This window comes from Callorhinchus milii, unplaced genomic scaffold (genome assembly GCF_018977255.1).
Source record: "Callorhinchus milii isolate IMCB2004 unplaced genomic scaffold, IMCB_Cmil_1.0 Scaffold22, whole genome shotgun sequence".
NCBI classification, from domain to species: Eukaryota; Metazoa; Chordata; class Chondrichthyes; order Chimaeriformes; family Callorhinchidae; genus Callorhinchus; species Callorhinchus milii.
The window spans coordinates 8,651,224-8,678,305 of record NW_024704763.1 but is presented as its reverse complement, the minus strand read 5'-3'; the positions used below and the strand labels follow the sequence as shown (position 1 = coordinate 8,678,305).

Genomic DNA, 27,082 nt, shown 5'->3' with positions numbered 1-27,082 from the left:
CAGCCTTTTAGAACAGAGTTGAGGAAACATTTCTTCACTCAGAGGGAAGTGAACTTATGGAATTCTCTACCCCAGAAGGCTGTAGATGCTCAGTCCTTGAACATTTTCAAGGCTGAGACTGATAGATTCTTGAAAAATAGAGGGATTAGGGGATATGGGGATAGGGCAGGTAATCAGAGTTAGGTGAGAAGATCAGCCGTGATCTTATTGAATGGCGGAGCACAGGCACGAAGGGCCGAATGGCCTACTCCTGCTCCTAATTCTTATGTTCTTATGTTCTAATAGTTCTAAAATGTCCCATACGCAGTGGTGTTTGATTTGTGCTGAATTGTATATCAATGCAAAGCGAAGAATCAGTGTGAAAGCCACTGTGAAAGGCTGAAGGTGGTGTTGGAGTGGGGGAGGGGGTATGTCAATGCAGTATGTGGCATGAGACTTACCACCAGTGATAATTATCACATCACTCACCAGATTTTTTTCCATGCTCAAAATTCTCCAGGAAGAGGCTGCGGCCATTTAGGAGAAGCAAGTCTGTCTCTCTTCAATCTTCATTAACCCTGTATTCCTTAAACCTTTCTCTACAGACAAATCTAGTTGTTTCTTGATCCCTTATAGACAACATCTTCAATTGCCTCTCCTGTCGATTAATGCCACACCCTTATTACCCTTTATGTAACAATGTTCACTTCCTTATTGTCCCAGAGGCTCGCAAGGACCTTCTATTGTCTTCTATCCAACCAGTGAGGGTTTAAACCTGGAATGGAGAGAAGATTAGAGCAGAGAAGGTTGAAGGGAAATTTAACAGAGGTGATCAAAATTATGAGGGGTTTTAATAGGGTAGACAGAGAGAAACTGTTTCCTCTGGCAGGTGGCTCGGGAACCAGAGAACACAGAATTAAGATAATTAGCAAAAGAATCAGAGGGGAGACAAAGAATTTTTTTTACCCAGAGAGTTGTTAGTGTCTGGAAATCACTGCCTGAAAGGGTATTGGAAGCAGATTCGATGATAGCTTTCAAAAGGGAATTGGATAGGTAACTTAAAAAGGAAAAATTTACAAGGCTACCTGGTAAGAGCAGAGGAGTGAGACTGATTGGGTTGCTCTTCCAAAGAGTTGGTACAGGCACGATGGGCCGAATGGCCTCCTTCTGCGCTGTAAGAATCTATGATTCTAATTCCATTAGATGAACATGTGAACATGTGAACATTGACACTAATAACACACAAACAAAACACAGACACACACGAACAAACTTTCTTTTTAAGATTAAAAGCTGGTGGGGAAAAACAAGCAACCGGTTTGGAAACGCCGTAAAATTATTCTAAAATTGATTTTGCTGTGTCCGGGATAAATCTTTTCTGCATCCCCTCCCTCGCATCCTTCCCAGATAGAATTGATGGAAGTTAATTACGGTGACAGTTATTTGTGCCGCAGAATGGGAAAATCGCACGGCCAAAAATATTTACAAGAGAGTACTTTTATACTAAAAGACTCAAGGTCTTAGGAACCAAAGGTCGTTAAAAATTAATGCCAGTTTGTTTGCGGGAGGGGTGCCGTGGGCGATGTGTGTGTGGGTGTTTGTGTGTGCGGTAGGGGTCCTGTGGGCAGTGTGTGTGTGTGGGTGGCATTGGTGTATGGGGGAAAAGAGAGAAAAGGACTTATTTTTAATTTATAGTCCATTTGTTTGATGCAAGCTAAAAGGCAGGGAGCAAAACATTCCAAGGGTAAATGGCAGTGTTGTGAGAGCGATGGAGGAAGTGGAGCAGAAGTGAACACGAGGTGCGGTGAGAGAGTGGCAGTGAGGTGGAAGGACCTGGGAATGTTGCTAAAAGCCTGGCTTCCCTGAAGATTCAGCGGAGAGAGAGAGAGTAAGTGAACGAGAACATCAGATGGCTTCTCCTGTCACATTCCTGCCTTTTACAGGCTTCACAAAATGTTGAGGAGGACTTTCTAACCCCACCTGTTCCTCCGTCTTCCTCTGCGAATAAAAAGGAGCAAAGTTATCAGATGCCCTTCAATGTCTGACTTTCTATTTTGTTGCATCTCAAATCGAGTTGGTTGTAAGATTGACTCTGTTGTGTAGGAGCCAGGACTGTGTTAGAGGCAGATGCTTCCGTTGTGTCCTCACTGCGGAGGTTCCAGCTTTGGGACCTGATGGTCTCCTTGACAATGCATCAAGTTTGTTGTGTGTCTCTTCACATAACACAGCAACTTGCCTTTATACCGCATCTTTCGCACAGCAGAACCTCTCACCGTGCTTCACAGAGACAGAGTGGGGGATAAGGGGAGTGGGAGGGAGGGAGCTGACTAAAGGCATGGTCAAACAACTCCACCTCCCACAACATGTTGGGGAGAAAGCAGGGAATAGGATTAGAGTAGAGAGCTCCAGTGGGGGCTGAATGACCTCCTTCAGTGCCGTGAATAAAGTATTTAACAAATCTATACCAGAGAGGTTGGAGTTGTGGCCAGGCCAGAAATTCAGGTGTGTGAGGGGGTCCAAGCGGGAGATGAATGACTTGCCGATTCATACATTCCTCATTTATTTTTCACACATTTAAATCGTGGTACTCAGTAATCTCCATCCCCACTCCACTCACACACACACTCACACACACACTGACTCAAACTATCATTCCATTTACCCTTAATTTCTCTTGGAATCAATTAGTTCTTTTTTTCTGCATAAAAAATTATTGCTTTTAAAGTAGAAAACTGAATTATGAAAAAACTAATTTAGAAATAATTACTAGCTGGATCTCAGGCGGGGCTTTTGAAGTTATGTAATATTAATCGGGTGGTTTCACATTGTCAGAAGTGAGGCCCACTGTGTGGATCTCAAACAGCTTCATTCTTTGTGATACAACAACAACAACAACAAAATTACATTTGTATAGTTCCTTGCAGGTCGGGAGGACGTCCCAAAGCGCTGGACAGTCAGGGATTTGGCCGAGCTGGGGATTGGGATCAGGAAGGGTGGAGAGCAGGGAGGGTAGGAGGGTGACCAAAGGCCCGGTCGAAGGAGAGTCTTAAGACATGCTTGAGGGGGCAAGGGAAGGAGCGAGACGAACAGAATGCGCGATGGAGTTCAAGAGGGCGGGGGCAGAAAGGCTGAAGACCCGACCACTGATGGTGGGTTGGGAATATGGACCAGGCCAGAGCTTGCTGAGTGGAGGGAGTGGGCAGGTTGATATGGGGTTAGCAGGTCACAGAGGCAGGAAGGCTGTTCCTCCAATGTGTTCCTCCAGTACTGGCTGTCACACCAATGTGTTGCAGATGTTCGGGTATTTTGTATTCCTTACAGTAGGAAGACGCACAACAATATGAGACTGGAACAGTAAGATGGTATTTGCAGACTCTATTTGGTCACTTTGGGGGAGGGGGAAGCGGAGGTGACCACAAGTATGGTCAAAGAGGTAGTTTTTTAGATGGGTTTTGAGCAGAGAAGGATGGCTCAAAACAACAATAACAACTAAATCACATTTATATAAGCACTTTTCCTCATTGGAAGGAAGTCCCAAAGCTGGACAATTAAGGGTTTGACCTGAGCTGGGAATTGCAATCAAGAAGGATGGAGGGTGAGTGGGAGGTGGGGTATGCAGAAAGATTTGAGAAGCTTAGAAGGAGGCAAGAGAGGAGACGAGGTGAAGGGGGTCCGGGATGGAGTTCCAGAGGGTGGGGGCAGAAAAACTGAAGGTCTGACCGCCAATGGTGAAGCGGGCAGGGCGGGGGGCTCGAAGCAGGTCTTAAAAGGTCACAGAGGTAGGAAGGAGCAAGGCCATTGGGACTTTAAAAGTTAAACGTTTAAAAAGTAAAAGGCAGAGAGATTCAGAGAGAGAGAGTTCAAGATTGTGTGGTTAGAGGATTAAAGGGCCTGTAAGAACATCAGTTCCTCCGGTGTCTTGGCTAACAGTCCTCCTGATAAAATTGGCTGTTGCTTTCATCTACCTCCTGCACTGGAATAATGGACATTTCTGTGTCAGTGTGAGGCCCAGCAGGCGATGGTGGTATAGTGGTGAGCATAGCTGCCTTCCAAGCAGTTGACCCGGGTTCGATTCCCGGCCATCGCAGCTTATTTATTACCCTTTAGTTCTCTCGTGACATTGAAAGAATTCAGTGTGCTAGAGACAGAAGCCAATCGATCCCCCTGATACAATAAGTTATTCACTTCAACCTCTCCATGCCCACTGGCACCATTCCAACCCCTTAAAAAACGTCTGTCATCGCTCCGATCCTTAAAAAACCCTCCCTGGAACCATCCCTGCTCTCAAACTACCATCTCACCTCCAAACTCCCTTTGCTTTCCAAGATCCTGGAACGAGTTATTGCTTCCCAGCTTTGCTCCTTCCATTCCCACTACTCCCTTCACGAACCCCTCCAATCGGGTTTCCCACAGAAACAGCTCTGGTCAAAGTGACAAATGACATTTTGTCCATCTGCGAACAGGGACCCTTTTCCTCCTCATCCTCCTTGACTTCTCTGCTGCCTTCGATCCTGTTGACCACTTTATCCTCCTTCACCGCCTCACCTCAACTTTTATGGTTCTGTCTTGTCGTCCTCCCCAACTCCTCCCTCCATAGGTTGCAGATCATCCAGAACTGTGCAGCCCGTGTCCTCTCCCACACCAGGCTCCGTGACCCTATCACCCCCGCCTCGCCCAACTCCACTGGCTTCCCATCACACGGAGGATACTGTTCAAGATCTCGGTTCTCACCTTCAAAGCTCTCCATGGCCTTGCTTCCCCCCTATTCTGTGACCTCCTAACCACCGACCAACCTGCCTGCTCCCTCTGCTCAGCAGGCTCCGGCCTGCTTCATTTCCCCCATATTGCCCACCCCATTGGCAGGTGGGCCTTCTGCCATTCTGCCCCCACCCTCTGGAACTCCATCTCACAGTCGCTTGGCCTCGCCCCCCTTCCTCGCCTCGTTCAAGACCCATCTCAAGATCCTCCTGTTCGAGCGGGCCTTCGATCACCCTCCTTTCCCCCTTGCCCTCTACTCTCCCCAATCCGGTCCCCAAACTCGGGTCCAAAACATTGACATTGCCTTGGGACCTAATCCCGATATGAATGGTACTATACAAATGTAATTTTGCTGTTGTTGTTGTTCATGGCTTTTGTGAACATTGCTGTCTGCAGATTATTGGCTGCCGCGTTTGTCTGCAAAATACACACAGTCACTACACCTTGCAGCAATTATCTGCAAAGCACTTTAGGACATTTCATTATTCAGTGAGCTGTATCAAATGCAATGATTAGATGGTTAATATTTTATATGTGTGGCTTTCAAGTGAGTTACACGTATACTGACTGTCCAACAGTTGAATTAAAATATTCTTTGCATTTTCACAAGCAAATAATAATTATGCTTGCATTTGATACAGCACCTTACACTTCAGGAGGATGTCTTGAAGCGCTTCACATGATTTTACTGCAGAGTGTAGTGACTGTGTATTTTGTAGGCAAACAGAGCAGTACATGGATTAGTATAAGGTGTGGTACGGTGAATTAAATCTTGCCAATCACTTCTGGTGGTTAGATTAAAATCTAGCCCAAATGGAGCTGGCGTTCAGCTCTCTGTGAGCCGTGCTGTTTACACAAGCCATTGATGGGAGGTAATTCAAACTGTCCGCAAGCGTCTGAGGCATGCGATTTAGGGCTCACGAGGAATATCTGTCTCTAAACAGAGACTAAGGGATGACCAAGCGGAATGCGAATGAGAAATGGAATTCAGTCAAGGAGGAGGGCAAGGAGGAGGTCATTCAGCCGGTCAAGCCTGTTCCATCAGTTATTAGAATCGGCAGATGTTTTAATCTCAATGCTTCATCCTTTCACCCTCCTCCCCGTCCTTCCCAATGGACATTGTTGATAACTGTCTGTGACCATGTGAGGCCCATCAGGCGATGGTGGTATAGTGGTGAGCATAGCTGCCTTCCAAGCAGTTGACCCGGGTTCGATTCCCGGCCATCGCAGCTTTAGTTCTTTACACTTTAGTTCTCTCATGACGTTGGGAGAATACAATAAAAACATTTAAATTTATACATTTAACACAATTTACATTTCATCTAACTGTAGGAGGAGGCTAGACTTTCACATGAGGGAGAGGGGAATAGAAGGGTATGGGAGGGAGTAAGGAATGGATGAAGACTCAACCACAACAACAATTTGTATTTATATAGCCCCCTTTATGTGGGATAACATCCCGAAGCGCTTGACAGTGGTGGAGTCTGACAATGAGCCAGAGGGAGAGTGGCGTATAAACACTCGTATGGACTTGTTGGGCTGAATGACCTATTATGTATCATTTCACTCGGAACCACACAGGACACAGTTGATCACTTTCTTAAAATATTTATTTCAGTTTATATGAAGGTTTACTACGGAGAGCCCAGGTTTACCAACACAATGAGTTGATAGAAAGTTAGATTCAAAGGCCCTTCTTATAAATTGTTTGTTAAGATTTGAGTTCGAAGGCTGATTTATTATACCAATACAAAATGACATCTGTACAGCGCCTTTCACATCGAGAGGACATCCCAAGGCACTGAACAGTCAGGGATTTGGACCAAAGCTGGGGTGGGGGAGGAGGGGGGGAGTGCGAGGAGTTGGGATCAGGGAGGATGGAGGGGGTAGGGAGGGGACTAAGGACATTATAAGGACTAAGGACCAGCAATAGAGATTGTGTCTGTGTCAAGCTAACCGGATTCCCCTTGTCGCTCTCACTCGCAAACAGACAAGTCACACCCTTTTTCTGGAAGGTCCACCCATGAGCCGACAACAATTAACATCAGACAGCACTCAACCACACCTTGATTACATAGACCGAATCCTTCTGTGATAATGCGCCTTCAGGGAATAGCTATCAATGAGCCAGATCTGCAAACTTCCAAGCACAGGATGGATACGACCACAGAACAAGAGAACACAGGTTTAGAGTTGCAGAGGGGAATTTTAGGGCAGGCACCAGGAAGTTTTTCTTTGCTCAGAGAGTAATTAATGACTGGAACAGGATTGCCAGGAAGGATGGTTGAGGCCAGGACACTGGGATTCATTCAAAAAGCAGCTTGATGCTGTGATGGGGGGATTGTATGTAGGGCGGGTGTTCTGGAGGAATGAGATCAGATGGGCCTAACAGGGGGGGTGACTGATGGCATGGTCAAAGAGGGAGGTTTTGAGGCGGGACTTGAGGGAGGCTAAAGAGGGGGTGAGGCGGAGTGATTGGGGGATGGAATTCCAGAGGTTGGGGGCAGTGGTTGAAGGCTCTATCAACAATGGTGGGGCGGGTTGGTTGGGGGATGTGGAGCAGCCGGAGCCGGCTGAGTGGAGGGAGCGGGCGGGTTGGTAGGGGCTTAACAGGTCACAGAGGTAGGGCGGGGCGAGGCCATGGAGGGCTTTGTAGTTGAGGACCAGGATCTTGAACTGGATCCTCTGAAGGATAGGGAGCCTATGGAGTCGGGCGAGAATGGAGGAGATGGGGTCACGGAGTTTGGTGCGGGAGAGGACACGGGCTGCAGAGTTCTGGATTATCTGCAGCTGTGGAGGGAGGAGTTGGGAAGGCCGACAAGCAGGGTGTTATAGTCGAGCCTGGAGGTGATGAAGGCATGAACAAGAGTTTCAGCGCCTGAGGGGTGAGGTAGTGGCGGAGTCGGGTGATGTTACGGAGGTGAGGGAAGGCAGAACGGGTCATGGCTTGGACCCGGGACTTCTTCCCCATGGCGTGAGGAAGAAAAGTCAGTTGAGGGTCGAACAAACCACCCAGGTTCCTGACTGGTTGGTGAGTTGAAGTGTGCAACCGTGGAGGTTGATGTTGCCAGAGCCTGAGGTGCGGAGGCGCTGGTGTGAGCCAATCAGGAGGGCCTCAGTCTTATTCACATTCAACTATAGGAAATTTGCTCTCATCCAGGACTTGATGTCCGACAGACAGTCTGTCAGGACAGCAGTGGGTCTGGAATTGAGGGTGGGGGCAGAAAGATAGAGTTGGGTGTCATCTGCATACATATGGGAGTTGACCCCATGTCTGCGGATGATAATAATATAATAATAATACTTGCATTTGATATAGCTTTTCACGTCTTCTCAATGTCTCAAAGCGCTTCACAGAATAGACTATCAAGTGAATTGACTGTATATTTGTGGGCGAAATGCAGCAGCCAATTACGCACAGCAGTGTACCACAAACAGATGTGGATTGAAAATGACCAATTTATTATTGTTTTTAGTTTTTTTTGGAGGGATTATTATTAGGTGTGTGGAGTAAGGAAACTTGCCCACGGTTTCGCCCTCTGCCTGGAATTGAACTCAGGTGTCTCGCTTGCAAGGTGAGAGCTCTAACCACAAGGTGGAGTCACCATGATGTCACCAAAGGGGAGCATGTAGATATTAAAGAGGAGACAAGGACAGAGCCCTGAGGGGGACGCCAGACGTGACAGTCCGGGGACTGGAGGAGAAACCGTTAGAGGCAACAAAGTGGAGACGGTGAGAGAGATAGGAATCGAACCAGGCAAGGGCAGGTCCGTGAAGATTGAATAAGGCGGAGAGGCGGTGTATGAGGATGGAATGATTGAAAGCGGCAGAGAGGTTGAGGAGGACAAGGAGGCAGAGGGAGCCCTGATCACAGATATTCAGAATGTCATTAGTGACTTTGACCAGGGCTGTTTCCGTGCTGTGGGCAGCGCGGAAGCCGGATTGGAGGGGTTCAAAAAGGGAAAGGTGAGAAAAAAAGGAGCGGAGCTGGGATGCGATAACTCGTTCCAGGAACTTGGAGAGGAATGGGAGGTTAGAGATGGGGCAGTAGCCGGAGAGAAGGGATGGGTCCAGGGAAGATTTTTTCAGGATGGGGGTGATAAGGGCTGTTTTTAGGGGGGTGGGAACTGAACCGGTGGACAAGGAGAGGGGCCGGAAGGTGGAGCTGAGAGATGAGGAGAGGGTTGGGGATGGTATCGAGGGAGCAGGTGGTATCATAGGAAATGAAGGATAAATCTATTGACTGTGTATTTTCAGACAGTACAATTGTGCACAACGACATCACACACACAGCCGGGAAGCGAGCGACCACTTTTATTTTGGGGGATTGTCAGCCAGGACACCGGGGGAGAGAGAGAGAGAGAGAATCCTCTTTCTCACGTAAGAAGCGAACAGGCTGTAGAGCATGGAGAGAGAACTATCCACACACTCCCTCCCGCTCTCCATCACAGACTCCTGATAAACCTCCCCGCACACTTACCTTTTAAGGCAACATTCCCGGTACAGTTGTCAGGCCTGCGAGTGCAAGATGACATGCGCTTTACTACAATAACCCCATTGCTGTACTGACTTTATGGCAAGTGGCATCATCCTTTGTTATGTTAGGTCAGAGTTTCCACTGGTATATCTTGTAAATAGCTGCTCTCTGGGCTGAGATTACGCAACTGGCTCCACACGAATAGGAAACTCATCACCCAAGCACTGTGACCAGGTCACTGCAGATAGTTAGCTGATGGTGCAAATGCTCAATTCTCTTTTGTTGCTTGATAACTACTATGCTTTTCGACACACACTGGGGTCTGAACTGCGATGCCCACAGCAGGAATATCACGGCGGATGAAAGCCTGAGCTGGGAGGCAGATGGGGTTTGGGTCAGGGAGCTGGGTGGATGTGCAGTAAAGGGGTCGGCTTTTATTTATGTTTTGGAAGGGGAGAGGGAGAGGGGGAAGGAGGGAGGGAGGGAGTGAGGTGGAAAGACCCAGTGAGAGTTTCAGAGCGCAATGGTGAAGTGGTTGAAAGCCCAGATTTAACTCACTGAACCACTCCTTATCAACTCCATAAGGAGTACTACTCTGTTGCCGGCAAAATACATAGACCGTACAATCTGCAGTAATATCCTATGAAGCGCTTCGACATATTCTTCTGACATGAAAGGCACTGTATCAATTGCAAGCATAATCATTATTTGCTGATGAAAAGGCAATGAATATTTTTAATTCAACTTTTGGACGTTTCACAGATAATTGCTGCAAGGTATAGTGATTATATGTAGTTTGCAGGCGAACGCAGCAGCCAATAAGTTGCACACAACAATGTCCACAAACAACCATGAAGCAAATAACTGATTGTTGGCTTCTGTCTCAATCACTCAGAATTCTTCCAATATCAGGAGAGAACTAAAGTGCAATAAGCTGCGATGGCCGGGAATCGAACCCGGGTCAACTGCTTGGAAGGCAGCTATGCTCACCACTATACCACCATCGCCTGCTGGGTTATACACTATACCACCATCGCCTGCTGGGTTATACACTATACCACCATCGCCTGCTGGGTTATACACTATACCACCATCGCCTGCTGGGTTATACACTATACCACCATCGCCTGCTGGGTTATACACTATACCACCATCGCCTGCTGGGTTATACACTATACCACCATCGCCTGCTGGGTTATACACTATACCACCATCGCCTGCTGGGTTATACACTATACCACCATCGCCTGCTGGGTTATACACTCGCACAGACAGTTATTAACAATGTCCACAATTTGCATGCAGTGAAGACCTTAACAAATATGGTCACTTAATCCACATCTGTTTGTTGGACGCTGCTGTGCGCAATTGGCTGCCCACGTTTCACCCACAAAACATAGTCAATTCACTTTACAGTGTATCCTGTGAAGCACTTTGGGACGTCTCGAAGACGGGTTAAGGCGCTGTATCAAATGCCAGGATTATTATTATTACATATTTACAATATAATTCTTTTTGTAGAGTTTGGAGCTCTGACGGAGAACATCTCTGTATCTCTTTACCTTTTGCTTCACTGCTGCTGGGTTTCACTCGCAGGGTTGTGCCTGTTTATTTCAGATCGATTTGTTCCCCCGTCTAAACAGGGAATAAATCTGAGAGAACAAATGGAGCTGTTTGTGAGCCATACTGTTTACATAAGACATCGATGGGAGGCATTCAAACTGTCTGTGAGTGTGCGAGGCGTGTGATTTAGTGCTCACGAGGAAAATCTGTGTCTAAACAGAGACTACGGATAGCCAGGTGGAACATGAGATGGGAATTGGGATTCAAGAGATGGAGGGGCTGGAGGAGGCCATTCAGTGCGTCGAGATTGTTCCAACCGTTATTAGACCTCGGCAGATGTTTTACAACAACAACAACACCAACAAGATTTCATTTATAGAGCGCCTTTCACGTCGGGAGGACGTCCCAAAGCGCTGGACAGTTGGGTCAGGACCCGAGCAGTGGGGAAATGGTCAGGGGGAGGGGAGGGAAGGGAGGGAGCGAGGAGGGGGTAGATTATCAATAAACAGGTTTTAATATCAATGCCTTACCATTTCGCCTTCCTCCTTATCCTCCCTAATGGATGTTGTTAATAACTGTCTGTGTCAGTTAGTTAATAACTAACTGTGAGGTGCAGCAGGCGATGGTGGTATAGTGGTGAGCATAGCTGCCTTCCAAGCAGTTGACCCGGGTTCGATTCCCGGCCATCGCAGCTGATTTATTACACTTTAGTTTTCTGGTGACGTTGGAAGAAAACAATAGAATTTACATTTAATCCACTACATATTTGTACTTGCACACGCATGTCTGAGTCAGAAGGTTGTGGGTTCATGCCCCGCGTCGCTCCAGTACAATATTGGGTTAAGTGCTGCATTGTTGGAGGTTCTGTTCTTCAGATGAGAGTTTAAACCAAGGCCCCATCTGCCTGTTCAGACGAATGTTAAAGATACCATGACGCCAATGGAAAAGACAAAGGTGTTTCTTCCGGTGTCCTGGCCAACAAAGACTGGCTGTTCATTTCATGCCTGTTAGTGGGATGTTGCTGTGTGTAAAAATGGTGCATCGGTTTGCGTATCGGGAACAGTTGACATATATACAGCATCGTTTACAATCGTTAGATTTCTCAAAGCGCGTTGCAGAGCGAACCGGGAGCCCAAGATTGGGGAATAGAGGAGAAAGAGTGGTGAGGAGAAATCTGGGGGATGGTTGGCTTCTGTTTTTAACAAACTGAATTCTTTCAACATTACGAGAGAACTGAAGTGTAATAAATCAGCTGCGATGGCCGGGAATCAAACCCGGGTCAACTGCTTGGAAGGCAGCTATGCTCACCACTATACCACCATCGCCTGCTGAGCCCCACACTGACACAGACAGTTATTAACAATGTCCATGAACAGGCATGAAGTAAATGGCCAGTTTATCCATGGGATTGTTGGCGAGGCCACCAGGAGCAACTCCCTTCTCTTTTCCACTAGTGCCGTGGGTTCCCTAATATCCTCTTGAACATGAAGGTGGGACCTTTAACATCCCTTCCAAAGGGCTCTGCCTGCAACAGTGCTGCACATCCCCATACTGATCACAGTGCTTCATGGCTGTTTGTGGGACTTTGCTTTGTGCAAAATGCTGCTGCTTTTGTGCAAAGAATACATAGAATCACATCAGTCACATCAGTGGCCTGAATATCCTATGGAGCTCTTTGAGATGGTACGTTGAGGTGATGAGGTGTAATATGGATCGCAAGGATTATTGGAATATCCACCTGCACAGTATGAGTTTCAAGTCCTGATGTAAGGTTAGAGGTTAAACTGCATCTTTTGCCACGAAAGTAGCAATAATTTATAATAATCCTTGCATTTGATATCACGCTTTCGACACATGGGAGGGGGTCTCAAAGCGCTTCAGGGGATGTAGTGTAAAGTACAGTGACTGTATTTTGTAGGCAAAACAGCAGCCAATTTGCACACAACAATGTCCATTGAATAATCATGATCTGAATGTCCAATTTTATCTGGGGAATTGAAACTAAATTGTAATCAGCTGCGATGGCCGGGAATCGAACCCGGGTCAACTGCTTGGAAGGCAGCTATGCTCACCACTATACCACCATCGCCTGCTGGGTTATACACTATACCACCATCGCCTGCTGGGTTATACACTATACCACCATCGCCTGCTGAGTTACACACTCGCACAGACAGTTATTGACAACGTCCGTTGTTCCGGTGCGGGGGGTATCTGTCTGTGGGATGTTGCTGTATACAAAATTAGATGTCGTGTTGGTTTACTTTGAAGTTGTGATGATATCTCAAAGTGCTCACACGGAGCTGACTGGCAGCCTGAGCTGGTGGTCAGAGCTGAGGAGGGTGAGGGTGAGGGTGGATGGAGGAGTGGGAGGGGAATTTGACTGAGAGCATTGCGAATAGATAGGTCTCAATACGGGTTTCTTTATAAGATGAGTGTCCTGTGGACCTGTGTTGGCTTCAGGTCTCAGCCTGGCCTCCCGCACTGGAATAATGGACACTGTTAATAACTGTCTGTGTCAGTGTGAGACTCAGCAGGCGATGGTGGTATAGTGGTGAGCATAGCTGCCTTCCAAGCAGTTGACCCGGGTTCGATTCCCGGCCATCGCAGCTGATTTATTACACTTACCTTCTCTCTTGATACTCGAAGATTTCAGTTTGTCAGAGACAGAAGCCAACAATCCCCCAGATACAATTGATCATTCACTTCATGGCTCTTTGTGGAACATTGCTTTGTGCAAATTAGTAACAACATTTGCCTACAAATTTTGCAGTTACTACACTTGACGTACATCGTGCAAAGCGCTTTGAGCAACCTCCCCGTGTGAAAGGGGGATATCAAATGCAACGATTATTAATATCAGTTATTATTGTTTAGATATCAAACGAGCTACTTCAACCTTTAACCCATATCAACAACAAATAACAGCAACAAATTACAATTGTGTAGCGCCTTGCACATCGGGAGGACGTCCCGGGGCGCTGGACAGTCAGGGATTTAAAATCATACAGTCTGAGCTGACACTCCAGTACAGCATTGGGGGTGTGTTGCATTGTCGGGGAAGCTATCCTTTGGATGAGATTATAAACCATGGTCCCATTTGCCCATCAACAACAACAACAACAAGATTCCATTAAAGAGCGCCTTTCACATCGGGAGGACGTCCCAAGGCGCTGAACAGTTGGGTCAAGTCAAGTCAAGAAGGTGGAGGGTGGACGGTGCAGAGGGAAAGGTGTCTGAAAACACAGTTGAAAAGAAAAATCTCAAAGGTTTGTTTATAAGGTGTGTTTGTCCTATAAACAATGGACATTGTTAATAACTGTCTGTGTCAGTGTGAGGCTCAGCAGGCGGTGGTGGTATAGTGGTGAGCATAGCTGCCTTCCAAGCAGTTGACCCGGGTTCGATTCCCGGCCATCGCAGCTTATTACACTTTCTTTCTCTCTTGATATTTGAAGAAATCAATTTGTTGGAGACAGAAGCCAACAATCGTGCAGATAAAATTAATCATTCACTTCATGGCTATTTGTGGGACTTTGCTGTGTGCAAATTGGATGCCACATTAACCTACAAAATAAACAATCACTACACTTTACACTTTAATCAAACACATATTACGACTTGTTTGAGATGTCCTCTCCAAGTGAAAGGTGTAATATTAAATGCAAGTATTGCTATTATAAATCATTACAATTTAGGTATTAAAAGACATACCCAATCCTTTAACCCCAATGCCTGGACTTTAAACACACTCCAGTAATCCTTGCATTTGACAATGTGCTGTATCATGTCATCAAGACATCTCAAAGCACTTCACAGGATATACAGTAAAATGATGTGACTGTGTGTTTTCTGGGCAAATGTGGCAGCCAATTTGCACACAGCAATGTCCCACATACCGCCATGGAGTGAGTGACCAATTTAACAGAGAAAAGAATGCAGGCTGGATGTGGCTTTAAACTGAGTTGCCGTCTGTACCTTCACATGGACATTAAAGACCCTGTGGTGATATTGAAAAAGAGAAGGGAGTTTCTCCTGGTATCCTGGCCAACAGATAAACCTGCCACGTGTTCACGCCTGTTGGCGGGACGTGGCTTTGTGCAAAATTGGCTGCTGTGTTGGTTTACAAATACACAATAACGATGGTTTATATTTCCACAGAGTCTTTCACGGAACCGCGACATCTCAAAGTGCTTCACACGGAGCTGACTGGCAGCCTGAGCTGGTGGTCGGAGCTGAGGAGGGTGAGGGTGAGGGTGGATGGAGGAGTGGGAGGGGAATTTGACTGAGAGCATTGCGAATAGATAGGTCTCAATACCGGTTGGTTTATAAGGTGAGTGTCCTGTGGACCTGTTGGCTTCGGTGCTCGGCCTGGCCTCCCGCTGGAATAATGGACACTGTTAATAACTGTCTGTGTCAGTGTGAGGCCCAGCAGGCGATGGTGGTATAGTGGTGAGCATAGCTGCCTTCCAAGCAGTTGACCCGGGTTCGATTCCCGGCCATCGCAGCTTATATTGCATTTTAGTTCTCTTTTGATATTGAAAGAATACAATGCAAAGTTTACATTTATCCATTTAACATAATTTATATTGATTGAGTGCCTCTATATTTATACTCACAGTCTTGTGTCTAATTCAGAAGGTTGAGAGTTCAAGCCCCACATCGGGATTTGAGCTCACAGGCGAGACTTGTCACTCCAATGCAATGCTGGGGAGCGCTGTATTGGCGGAGATTCCATCCTTTGAATGTGAGGTTAAACTGAGGTCTCATCTGTCTGTTCAAGTAGATCTTAAAGATCCCATGATGTTATTGAAAAAGAGAAGAGAGTTTCTTCTGTTGTCCTGGCCAACAATCTCCCAGATAAAATTAAACCTGGGTTCAATTCCAGGCAGAGGGCGAAACATTGGGCAAGTTTCCGTACTCCACACACATAATAATAATCCCTCAAAAACAAAACAATAATAAATTGGTCATTTTCAATCCACGACTGTTTGTGGGATGCTGCTGTGTGCAATTGGCTGCCGCGTTACGTCCACAAATATACAGTCAATTCACTTTACAGTATATTCTGTGAAGCGCTTTGAGACGTTTCGATGACGTGAAAAGTGCTATATCAAATGCAAGGATTATTATATTATAAACTGGCCACTCGTTTCAGGCCTGTTTGTAGGACCTTGCTGTGTGCAAAATTGGCTGCCGCATTGGTTTACAAACACAACATCAGGAACAATTTACATTTTTTTTTACTCAGCGTCTCTCATATTGGCTGGAGTTCTCAAAGCCCTTTTTCAGAGCTGACTGGGACCCTGAGCTGGCGGAGCTGAGGATGGAACAGTGTGGAGGAGAGAAGTGGCCTAAAACGCGGCGAAGAGATAGATTTTTTTTTAGGTGAGTGTCCTGTGGACATGTGTTGGTTTCGGTGCTCAGCCTGACCTCCTGCACTGGAACAATGGATATTGTTAATAACTGTCTGTGTCAGTGTGGGGCTCAGCAGGCGATGGTGGTATAGTGGTGAGCATAGCTGCCTTCCAAGCAGTTGACCCGGGTTCGATTCCCGGCCATCGCAGCTGATTTATTACATTTTAGTTCTCTCTTGATATTGAAAGATTTCAGTGTAAAGTTTATATTTATACATTGAACACAATTTACATTGATACAGCGCCTCTATATTTATGCTCACAGTCTCACTTATGAGCCAGAAGGTTGTAGGTTCAGGCCCATTTTGGGACTTGAGCTCCCAGTTGAGGCTCACACTCCAGTACTGGGTGAGAGCTGCACTGCCAGAGATTCTATCCTTCGAATGTGAGGTTAACCTGAGGTGGGCCAGTTCAAGCGGATGTTAAAGATCCACACACAACAGTATTGAAAAGCGAAGGGAGTTTCTCCTGTTTTCTTAGCCAACAATCTCCTGGATAAACTGGCCTCTCATTTCATGCCTGTTTGTGGGACGTTGCTGTGTGTACATAAACAACAGCAACTATGTATATTTATACGTCTTTCAAACTGGGTGGATTTCTCGAAGAACTTTGCTGGGTTGACTGGAGACTGAGCTATGAGTATAACAGCAACACCAACAACAACAAATTGCATTTAAAATTGCATTTATATAGTGTTTTTCATGATGGGAGGACATTTTCAATCTACAACTGTTTGTGGGACATTGCTGTGCGCAATTGGCTGCCGCGTTCGCCCACAAATATACAGTCAATTCACTTTACAGTGTGATCTGTGAAGCGCTTTGGGACGTCCTCCCGACGTAAAAAGCGCTATATCAAATGCAAGGATTATTATTATTATTATTATTATCCCAAATTGCTGGTGAAGGCTTGGCACCTGAGCTGGGGGTTGGATTTGAAAGGGATGGGGGCTGAGGAGGATGGCGGGGAAAGATGACTGAAGGGCGATCAAGGAGTAAGGTCTTGAGACAGGCCTTGAAGGTTGCGAGGGGAGGGGTGAGGCGAAGCAAGGAGAGTAGTGGGAGCTGTTCAGGAGGATGGAGGGTGGAGGGGAAAGGTGTTGGAAAATACGGTTGAAAAGATAAATCTCAAAGATTTGTTTTACGTTGTGTGTGTCATATAGACGATGGACATTGTATATGTCAGTGTGGAGCCCAGCAGGCGATGGTGTGGTGAGCACTCTCCCCTCCGCACTCTCCACCTTCAGGGGCAAACAGGACCTCGATTTAAAGTCTCATCCAGAGGACAGCACCTCTGACAATGCAACATCCACCAATACTGTACTAGAGAAGAAACCAGTTCTGTATTAGTTTAAATTGCCCGTTGTGTGGTTAAAGGTTCAAGTACCTCTGTTGATATCTAAAAAGTGATAATTGATAATAATAATAATCCTTACACTTGATATCACGCATACTTAGGGAGGATGCCTCAAAGTGCTTCACAGGATACAATATAAGTGTAGCAACTCTGTATTTTGTAAGCAAACCTGGTCTCACAGGAATGTCCCACAAATAGCAAATGAACAATTTTATCTTGGAGTTTGCTGGCTCCTGTTTCTAACGTCAAGAATTTCAATATCAAGGGAGAATGAAACTGTAATAAACTGCGATGGCCGGGAATCGAACCCGGGTCAACTGCTTGGAAGGCAGCTATGCTCACCACTATACCACCATCGCCTGATGGGCTCCACACTGACACAGACAGTTATTGCTAATGTCCATTGTTCCAGTGCAGGAGGTCAGGCTGAGAACTGAAGCCAACACATGTCCACAGGACACTCATCTAAAAAAAATCTATCTCTTCGCCGCGTTTTAGGCCACTTCTCTCCTCCACATTGTTCCATCCTCAGCTCCGCCAGCTCAGGGTCCCAGTCAGCTCTGCAAAGTGCTTTGAGAACTCCAGCCAATATGAGAGACGCTGAGTAAAAAAAATTGAAATTGGTGCTGTTGTTGAGGTAGGAGTCACACAGTACAGCGCATCCATATACAGTTAAAATTAGTTACTCACTCCATGGCTGTTTGTGGGACATTGCTGTGTGCAAATTGGCTGCTATCTCTGCCCACAAACTACGTCATATCACTGTGTTGTATATCCTGGGGAGCGCTGAGACAGCACGATGAGGTGATGAGGTGTGATATCAAGCCAAGGAATTTTGGAATGTCAACCTACACTGTATGAGTTCAAAGGCGTGATGTTGTTAAACCACGATGAGGTGATGAGGCTCAATTAAACTACAGGGTGACCAAAAAGTCGTGAACCATCACAATGTCTAATGATTCTTAAAGAAATTGTGACATTTGTTTTTTTTTAGATAACAGGGGAGATATCACGACTTTTTGGTCATTCTGTACATCTTTTGACATTAAAGTAAATTTTATAATAATCCTTGTATTTGATAGCCCGGGATTTAGTGAAAGGTGCTATACAAATGTAATTTTTTTTGTTGTTGTGGTGTAGTAACTTTATTTTGTAAACAAAAGCAGGAGGCAATTTGCACACAAGAATATCCCGCAAACAGTCATGACGTGGATGTCCTATTTTATCTGGGGAATTGGAACTAAAGTATAATAAGCTGCGATGGCCGGGAATCGAACCCGGGTCAACTGCTTGGAAGGCAGCTATGCTCACCACTATACCACCATCGCCTGCTGGACCTCACATGGTCACAGACAGTTATTAACAATGTCCATTGTCTATAGAACAAACACATCTTATAAGCAAACCTTTTCAACTGTGTTTAGACACCTTTCCCCCTTACTCTCTGCCCTCCACCTTCACAGGCAAAAAGGCACCTTGATTTAAAGTCTCATCCAGTGGACGGCACATCTGATAATGCAACATCCCCCAACAATATACTGGAGGGTCAGCTCAAACTCGAACCCGGGTCAGCTGCTTGGAAGGCAGCTATGCTCACCACTGTACCACCATCGCCTGCTGGACCTCACACGGACACAGACAGTTGTTAACAATGTCCATTGTTCCAATGCAGGAGGCGGGAGTCAACAGTGCGGCGTGTCCGTATACTGTTAAAATTGGTCGCTCACTCCACGTGTGTTTGTGAGACATTGCTGTGTGCAAATTGGCTGCTATCTTTGCCCACAAAATACATAGTCATATCACTGTACAGTATATCCTGGCGAATGCTTTGAGACAGAACGATGAGGTGATGAGACGCGATATTAAACCAAGGATTACTGGAATGTCGACCTACACTGTATGAGTTCAAAGATGTGAGGTAGGGTTAAAGGTTAAGATACATGTTTTGAAGTAGTAATAATTCATAATGATCCTTGTCTTTGATATCCTGCTTGTGACATTGGGCGGATCTCAAAACGTTTCACAGGATGTAGTGTAAAGTGTTGTGACTCTATTTTGTAGGCAAAAGCAGGAGCCAATTTGCATACAGCAATGTCCCGCATACAGCCATGATGAGAATGTCCTATTTTATCTGGGGGATTGGAACTAAAGCTAATAAGCTGCGATGGCCGGGAATCGAACCCGGGTCAACTGCTTGGAAGGCAGCTATGCTCACCACTATACCACCATCGCCTGCTGGACCTCACACGGACACAGACAGTTATTAACAGTGTCCATTGTCTTATTAACAAACCTTTGAGATTTATCTTTTCAACTGTGTTTTTCAGACACCTTTCCCTCTGCACTGTCCACCCTCCACCTTCACAGGCAGACGGGACCTCAATTTAAAGTCTCACTCAGACCAGATTCCTTGACAGTGAAACACACGCCCAGCACCGTCCTGGAGTGTCAGCTCAGACTGTTTGAGTTTAAATCCCTAATTGTCCAGCACATTGGAATGTGCTCCTGACGTGAAAGGCCCGATACAAATGTAATTTGTTGTTGTTATTTGTTGCTGACGTGGGGTTAAATGTTAAAGTAGCTCTTCTGACATCTAAGCACTAATAATTGATAATAATAATTGTTGCATTTGATATCACTCCTTTCACATGGAGAGGCTGCTCAAAGTGTTTTGTTTGATGTGTGTAAAGGTGTAGTAGCTTTTCCGGGGATAATAATTACCCCCCCCCCCAAATTACAGCGCCCGGGGACGTCCTCCTGCTGTGAAAGGCACTATACAACTGTAATTTTGTTGTTGTAATAATAAATTGGTCAATCAATTCACAACTGTTTGTGAGACGCTGCTGTGCACAATTGGCTGCTACATTTCGCCCACAAATATACAGCCAATTCACTTTATACTATATTCTGTGAAGCGCTTTGAGACATCTTGAAGACTTGATAAGGCGCTATATCAAATGCAAAGATTATTATTATTATAAATGCATAATTTGTAGACAATTCCTGTAAACAATTTGCACAAAGCAATGTCCCACAAACAGCTGTGAGGGGAATGATCATTTTTTTCTGGGAGATTGTTGGCGTCTGTCTCAAATACACGGAATTCTTTCAACGTTACGAGAGAACTAAAGTGTAATAAGCTGCGATGGCCGGGAATCGAACCCGGGTCAACTGCTTGGAAGGCAGCTATGCTCACCACTATACCACCATCGCCTGCTGGACCTCACACAGACACAGACAGTTATTAACAATGTCCATTGTTCCAGTGCGAGAGGCATTTCAAGCCTATCTGTGGGATGTTGCTGTATACAAAATTGGGTGTCAGTTGGTTTACAGATATGTCTTTGAAGTTGTAATGACATTTCAAAGTGCTTCACACAGAGCTGACTGGCAGCCTGAGCTGGTGATAGGAGCTGAGGAGGGTGAGGGTGAGGGTGGAAGGAGGAGTGGGAGGGGAATTTGACTGAGAGATAGATCTCAATATGGGTTTGTTTCTAAGGTGAATGTCCTGTGGACCTGTTGGCTTCAGTGCTCGGCCTGGCCTCCCGCTGGAATAATGGACACTGTTAATAACTGTCTGTGTCAATGTGGGGCTCAGCAGGCGATGGTGGTGAGCATAGCTGCCTTCCAAGCAGTTGACCCGCATTCAATTCCCGGCCATCGCAGCTTATTTATTACACTTTAGTTCTCTCTCGATATTGGAAGAAATCAGAGTGTTAGGGACAAAGCCAACAATCCCCCAGATGCAATTTTCCATCATCGGTGACCGCGCTTTCAGCCACTGCCCTGACACTCTGGAACACTCTTCCTCTATCCCTCCGCTTTGCTCCTTCTCTCCCCATATTCAGATCGTGCCTGGAGACTTTACTATTCAACCGTGTCTGCAATCACCTTCCCCTCCCACCGCTTGGCATCATGTTCCACCACGGTTAAGTGCTCTGGGTCGCAACCCTACCTGAGGGGGGTATATATACAAGTTGTTGTTGTCATTGGTCACTTCCTCCATGGCTGTTGTGGGACATTGCTGTGGGCGAACTGGCTGCCATGTTTACCTCCAAATATATAGTTACTCCACTTTATGGTAAATAATGTAAAGCAGTTTGAGACCATTATTGATATCAAAATAAGAACCTTTAACCTCGCGCCAGGACTTGAAACTCATACAGTCTAGGGCAACTTTCCAGTAATTCTTCTTCCATTTAATATCATGCCTTATCGCCTCATTAACATGCCTTAAAGCTTCACAGGGATATAAAAGCAAAGGGGAGTGGCTGTTTTTTGTAGGCAAATGTGAAAGCCAATTTGCACACAGTGATGTCCCACACACAGCCATGGACTGAGTGACCATTTTTACAGTGTGGGGATGTTGTACTGAGATGTCCTCATGATGCTAAATGCGAGAATCATTATTCTAAATTATGACTTTTTATATAGCAAGAGAAATACTGTAACCTTTAACCTTTAACCGCACATTGGGACGCTGCACTCATATAGTCCCAGCTGACATCCCGTGCAGTGTTGGGGGAGTGCTGCCTTGTCAGAGATGCCATCCTTCGGATGAGACATTAAATCAAATTCCTGTCTGCCTGTTTAGGTGGACATTAAAGATCCCATTGCACTATTGGAATGCCAGGTTCTGGCTAACAATCCCTTGATAAATTGGCCACTCATTTCTTGCCTGTTTATGGGATGTTGCTTCATGCATAGTTGGCTGCTGCATTGATCCAGCAATACACAACAATGATTTACACTGTTATAGAGTCTTTCACAATCGGAGGGTGTCTCAAAATGCTTCACAGAGCTGACTGGGGGATCAACCTGGGGTGGGGGAGCTGAGATGTGTGACTTGTGGACCTGTTGGCTTCGGTGCTCGGCCTGGCCTCCCGCACTGGAATAATGGACACTGTTACTAACTGTCTGTGTCAATGTGAGGCCCAGCAGGCGATGGTGGTATAGTGGTGAGCATAGCTGCCTTCCAAGCAGTTGACCCGGGTTCGATTCCCGGCCATCGCAGCTGATTTATTACACTTTAGTTCTCTCTTGATATTGGAAAAAATCAGAGTGTTTGGGACAGGAGCAAACAATCCTCCAGATACAATTGTTTCATAATTGCTCATACAAATGCAAGTCACTACTCCACAAGGAATATCCTGTGGTATGCTTTTAGGCATCCTCCCAATGTATACGACACTATTTCATATGTGATTATTATTTATTATTATTAATTGCGACAGTAGGAAACCTATAATCTTGTGAGTGTCAGAATGATATGTCATTAAAAAGGAATCTGTCATACTTCACCCACAAAAGATGCTTAATTCACTGTACAGTATATTTTGTGAAGTGTTTTGGAACTTCTCGAAGACATGATAAGGCACTGTATCAAATGCAAGGTTTGTTATTATACAATTCAATTTTAAGAGGAAACAGTCTCAGGCTAAGACGAAAGGAATTCTGGGCAAAGCCAGACTCAGATCTAACACAAGAACATCCTGACATCTAGGACCACTCTATTGACCGTTCTAACTCTCCATGTATATTTATTAAAAAAATTATCCGGTTTCTGTGCGTTTCTTTGGGGAAACATATTAAATCCAATCTATCTTATATTTAATCTATCGTATTTAGAGAAGGCAAATATTAAAATAAAACATTTTTTTCCCAAAGGGTTTAAAAATAGACCAAATCCTATGCTATGAATACACCCAGGGACATGAGCGAGAGCATGGGAACTGAACCGAGGTCAAAGGTTGTTACGCTGGGAAATCCTTCCCAGGTCGGTGTATTTTCTGGAGACTGATTTTAGGTTTTTAAGTTATGGACTGGAGACTACAGCAGTTCCCATTACCCCTGTTAATGTTTCTCAGTGCACAAGACACACAAGGGTAGTTAATGGTTTGCAACTCGCAGAGGTCACAAAGTCTCTGTGATGTGGTGTAAGTTTGGAATTGGTTTCCAGCCCTAGCCACTTCCTGTGGTATCTCCCCCGACCAATGGAAAGCTTTTCATGTGGTAGTTATTAAATAGGAAAAAATGGACAGTTTGTAAAGTTTTAAAGGACCCAGTTCACCAAAACTAGTGAAAATGAGAAGGGAGTTTCTCCCAGTGTCCTGGCCAGCAAATTTCCCCTTTTCTCCAATAAAATTAGACACTGACTCCATGGCTGCTGTTGGTGGGATATTGCTGTGTTCAAATTGGCTGCTGCGTTTGCCTACAAAATACAGTCACTACATTTTACAATACATTTATTTTTTTATTTTTTATTTATGAATCCTGTGAAATGCTTTCAGGCGTCTTGACAATGTGTTAAGACGCTATATGAAATGGAAGGATAATAATAATTATTAATCATAATTATTATTTTTAGAACATTGTCAAAATGTCTCAAAGCGTGTTAGATGATTTAGAAGACCACAGGATTGATTAGGATAAATACAGCAGGCGATGGTGGTATAGTGGTGAGCATAGCTGCCTTCCAAGCAGTTGACCCGGGTTCGATTCCCGGCCATCGCAGCTTTATTACAGTTTAGTTCCAATCCCCCAGATAAAATTGGATATTTACATCATTAGGACATTGCTCTGCACAAATTGGCCGCTTGGTTTTGCTTACAAAATACGGTCACCACACTCACGACATCCTCTGAAACAATTTGAGACATCCTCCTAAAGTTGAAAGTGTGTTATCAAATGCAAGGATTATCATAAATTATTACTGTTTTGATGGCAAAAGATGCACTTTAATCCATATAATAATAATAATCCCTCCAAAACCAAAAACAATAATAAATTGGTCATTTTCAATCTACGACTGTTTGTGGGACACTGCTGTGCGCAATTGGCTGCCGCGTTCGCCCACAAATATACAGTCAATTCACTTTACAGTATGTTCTGTGAAGCGCTTTGGGACGTCCTCCCGACGTGAAAAGCGCTATACCAAATGCAAGGATTATTATTATTATTATAGCCTCACATCACACCTTTAAACTCATATAATCCAGGTTGACATTCCATCGATCCTTGTGTTTGATATTGTGCCTTTTCATGTCATTGTGCCGGCTCAATACCCTCTAAACGATGTACAGTGTAGTGTAGTGACTGTGTATTTTGCGGGCAAATGTGGCAGTTAGTTACTGGCACCATGGCAAACTTCCACTAACAGCCATGAGTGACCAATTTTAACAAGTGGATTAACATTTCATGTCGATGGCCTTTCATTGCAACTGACAGAAGGTCATAGAGCAGAATGTTAATTCACTTTCCTCTCTCCATAGATGCTGCCTGATCTGCTGAGTGTTCACAGCTACTTCTGTTTTTATGACCAGTTTTAACAGTATGGGGATGTGCTGCACTGTTGAAGACCACATCCTTTCAAAGAGATATTAAGCTGAGTTGCCATCAGCTGATTCACGGGAATGATAAAGATCCCAGGGCACTATTGAAAAAGAGAAGGGAGTTTCCCGGCCAACAATCCCATGAATAAACTGGCCACTCATTTCATTCCTGTTTGTGGACATTGTTAACTGTCAGTGTGGGGCTCAGCAGGCGATGGTGGTATAGTGGTGAGCATAGCTGCCTTCCAAGCAGTTGACCCGGGTTCGATTCCCGGCCATCGCAGCTTATTGTCACGAAGGGCCGATTGGCCTTCTTTTGTGCTGTAAATTTCTATGATAAAGTAGAATTTCTATCTCATCCTTTCACAATGCTCATCATTTTGTCTTCCCATCCCAGCATCAAGTTGATTTTGAAATAAATTGTGAAGTCTATAGACCCATTGTGTGCTTGTAGGTGCCCACAACAGCCAATTTGTGTACAGCAGTGTCCCAGAAACAACTGTGAGGTGAGTGACCAATTTTATTTGGAGGATTGTTGGCCAGGATACTGGGAGAGAGAAACCCCCTTCTCTTTCTGAATAGTTCCATGGAATCTTTAATGTCCACCTGATCCGGAAGACAGGACCTCAGTTTGACATCGCATGCGAAGGCCGGCACTACCTCTAACTATGCAGCATTGGTAGTGTCAGCCTAGACTGTTCCAAGTCCCGATGTGGGGCTTAAACCAACAGCCTTCTGACTCAGAGGAGAGAGTGCTGCCAGCTTCACTAGATGGAAATTCCTTTCCTAAGCAGCTGAGACAGGGTTGTCCTCCATCATGATGAACTGCCACTTTGCTCTCCTCTTCGAGGATAGGGGTGATTGGCTCATGGAGCTTCGTGCGGGAGAGGACACGAGCTATGGAAGGAAGAGTTGGGAAATCCAGCGAGGAGGGCAGTTTTTAGTGGCAGAGGTGGGCAATGTTGCGGAGTTGGAGTAAGGCTGAACTGGTCACGGGACAGATGTGGGGTTTAAAGGACATTTGGGAGTCGAACAATAGACTAATTTTATGTCTCCTCTCTAAAGAACATCTCAACTTCTGCTCAATGTCCCCACTTGGAGGTTCACTCTTTTGTTGCTGAGTTACTACCCGTGTGAGGGCAGATCAAAACACATCAATGTGTTGCACTGTTCTGCATTTCCAATACAGCCAGATATTGACTCCTAACTCATTGACACAGAGACTCACTGGAAATCTTCAATCAATCTAAACAGCTTCCATGTTTGGCTCTTCAAATTAAAAGCCATTGGCCAGGAATGTCACCCAGGGGACTCAGCCATCCTGTGGGTTCCTATAGCTGGGAAACCATTTCAATTAGCTTCCCATGACTTGAAAGGCAAATGTAATTTGGTTGTTACTGTTGTTGTTTAAGGATCAGTGTTTGACTCAATTAAGGTTCAGAGCTGAAATGCAGGAAATAGGTGGAATCGCTGGAAATTAAAGTGCTGCTGTTCACATCTTGCCAGCCTAGCGCTAGGGAGGCTGGTTACACAGAGGGAGAGAAGGGAGCAACAATAACCACAAGAGAGGTTTGGATGAAGACGACCCTTCAGCCCATTTGATTTTCTCCCTCCATCCAGATGTCTTAAAGCGCTTCACAGAATATACTGTAAAGTGAATTGACTGTATATTTTGTGGGCAAATAGGATCCAGAGTGGTCAAATCCCCCACCTTTCCCGTTTCTCAGTGACTGGATGTATAGTTTTTCTGTAACAAGACAATGTCTATTTGGTAATTAACTAAACGAGTGTATGTGCTAATTAAACCTCATTTATACCATTTGATAATGGCATAATCTATTAGCATTAATGATGCAATAATTATGCTTTTCAAGGCCCTTGAAATTAAGATTTAGGATTTTTGTCTAATTAGGAAGGTGCATTAGCTAATTAACCTGATTTTTATAATGTGTAAATGAGGTTTAATTAGCCTGGCTCATTAATATGTTATCCCTATTAATGTCCTGCCATTACTAGATGCCCATCTGGTCTCTACCCAAGATCTGAGGAAACATCAATGACCGAAGCAATAGGTAACTGGAGCCACTGACCCTTCACCTTGGTTATAGCAAGGAGTCCTGTAGCTCAGTGGTTAGAGCACTTGCCTCACAAGTGAGAAGACCTAGGTTTGATTGCTGGGCAGGGCGAAACATTGCGCAAATGTT

General features: G+C 45.2%; 17 non-coding genes across 17 annotated transcripts; 10 read left to right on the top strand and 7 right to left on the bottom strand.

The window, feature by feature from the left end:
• The first annotated feature begins 3,994 nt into the window (after positions 1-3,994).
• Positions 3,995-4,066, top strand: trnag-ucc. The gene has a single exon. It is a non-coding gene; the product is annotated as a tRNA-Gly (tRNA).
• A 1,828-nt stretch (positions 4,067-5,894) lies between these two features.
• On the top strand, positions 5,895-5,966 carry trnag-ucc. Its single transcript has one exon. It is a non-coding gene; the product is annotated as a tRNA-Gly (tRNA).
• A 4,183-nt stretch (positions 5,967-10,149) lies between these two features.
• trnag-ucc lies at positions 10,150-10,221 on the bottom strand. Its single transcript has one exon. It is a non-coding gene; the product is annotated as a tRNA-Gly (tRNA).
• Positions 10,222-11,396: 1,175 nt separating this feature from the next.
• On the top strand, positions 11,397-11,468 carry trnag-ucc. The gene has a single exon. It is a non-coding gene; the product is annotated as a tRNA-Gly (tRNA).
• A 562-nt stretch (positions 11,469-12,030) lies between these two features.
• trnag-ucc lies at positions 12,031-12,102 on the bottom strand. Its single transcript has one exon. It is a non-coding gene; the product is annotated as a tRNA-Gly (tRNA).
• Positions 12,103-12,794: 692 nt separating this feature from the next.
• On the bottom strand, positions 12,795-12,866 carry trnag-ucc. The gene has a single exon. It is a non-coding gene; the product is annotated as a tRNA-Gly (tRNA).
• Positions 12,867-13,314: 448 nt separating this feature from the next.
• On the top strand, positions 13,315-13,386 carry trnag-ucc. Its single transcript has one exon. It is a non-coding gene; the product is annotated as a tRNA-Gly (tRNA).
• Positions 13,387-14,124: 738 nt separating this feature from the next.
• Positions 14,125-14,196, top strand: trnag-ucc. The gene has a single exon. It is a non-coding gene; the product is annotated as a tRNA-Gly (tRNA).
• Positions 14,197-15,209: 1,013 nt separating this feature from the next.
• Positions 15,210-15,281, top strand: trnag-ucc. Its single transcript has one exon. It is a non-coding gene; the product is annotated as a tRNA-Gly (tRNA).
• A 987-nt stretch (positions 15,282-16,268) lies between these two features.
• trnag-ucc lies at positions 16,269-16,340 on the top strand. Its single transcript has one exon. It is a non-coding gene; the product is annotated as a tRNA-Gly (tRNA).
• A 1,494-nt stretch (positions 16,341-17,834) lies between these two features.
• trnag-ucc lies at positions 17,835-17,906 on the bottom strand. The gene has a single exon. It is a non-coding gene; the product is annotated as a tRNA-Gly (tRNA).
• An 897-nt stretch (positions 17,907-18,803) lies between these two features.
• Positions 18,804-18,875, bottom strand: trnag-ucc. Its single transcript has one exon. It is a non-coding gene; the product is annotated as a tRNA-Gly (tRNA).
• An 832-nt stretch (positions 18,876-19,707) lies between these two features.
• On the bottom strand, positions 19,708-19,779 carry trnag-ucc. Its single transcript has one exon. It is a non-coding gene; the product is annotated as a tRNA-Gly (tRNA).
• Positions 19,780-20,688: 909 nt separating this feature from the next.
• trnag-ucc lies at positions 20,689-20,760 on the bottom strand. The gene has a single exon. It is a non-coding gene; the product is annotated as a tRNA-Gly (tRNA).
• A 1,728-nt stretch (positions 20,761-22,488) lies between these two features.
• On the top strand, positions 22,489-22,560 carry trnag-ucc. Its single transcript has one exon. It is a non-coding gene; the product is annotated as a tRNA-Gly (tRNA).
• A 1,428-nt stretch (positions 22,561-23,988) lies between these two features.
• Positions 23,989-24,060, top strand: trnag-ucc. Its single transcript has one exon. It is a non-coding gene; the product is annotated as a tRNA-Gly (tRNA).
• Positions 24,061-25,089: 1,029 nt separating this feature from the next.
• Positions 25,090-25,161, top strand: trnag-ucc. The gene has a single exon. It is a non-coding gene; the product is annotated as a tRNA-Gly (tRNA).
• Positions 25,162-27,082: the final 1,921 nt, after the last annotated feature.